Here is a 524-nt window from a genome sequence, read left to right as displayed (position 1 = left end):
AGATTCATAGTGAAATCCGCGACAAACATGATCCGTTTTCAGATTTTGTGTTCGATTGGAAATCGGAAGATCCAGATTTCAATATCTACATTGTAAATCCGAATTTTCCAGTCGAACGCACCCTAGTTTATGCTTATGGTTAGTGAGATCGAAGAGAGGTAAACCTATACTTAATTTTCGACTGATTCTCACGCTTTGCAATATGATAAAACAAATCCATACACAACTGTTCCCGTCTTTCGAAAAGCCAGCGTGAAATACGAGATGAAATGACCAGCGCATCGTTACAGGTATCATAGCAGGGCGTTAACGTTAACGCTCTTTCTGAACCATGTACGATATTTATGCGGTAAATACTAACTAAAATTAAACTATTGTCAGGCACTAATGCCAGCTAGTCGAACACTGATTGGTAGACAGTTAAAGGAAGAGGTTGGTTACCAAACTTGACAAAAGACGAAGCACGTTAAGATCGGAGCTTAGGCTTGATCACTGCTGAGCAGGGATCCTATACCAGGTCGATG

The sequence above is a fragment of the Montipora foliosa genome, chromosome 4 (genome assembly GCF_036669935.1).
Source record: "Montipora foliosa isolate CH-2021 chromosome 4, ASM3666993v2, whole genome shotgun sequence".
NCBI classification, from domain to species: Eukaryota; Metazoa; Cnidaria; class Anthozoa; order Scleractinia; family Acroporidae; genus Montipora; species Montipora foliosa.
This window is presented reverse-complemented; position numbering follows the sequence as displayed.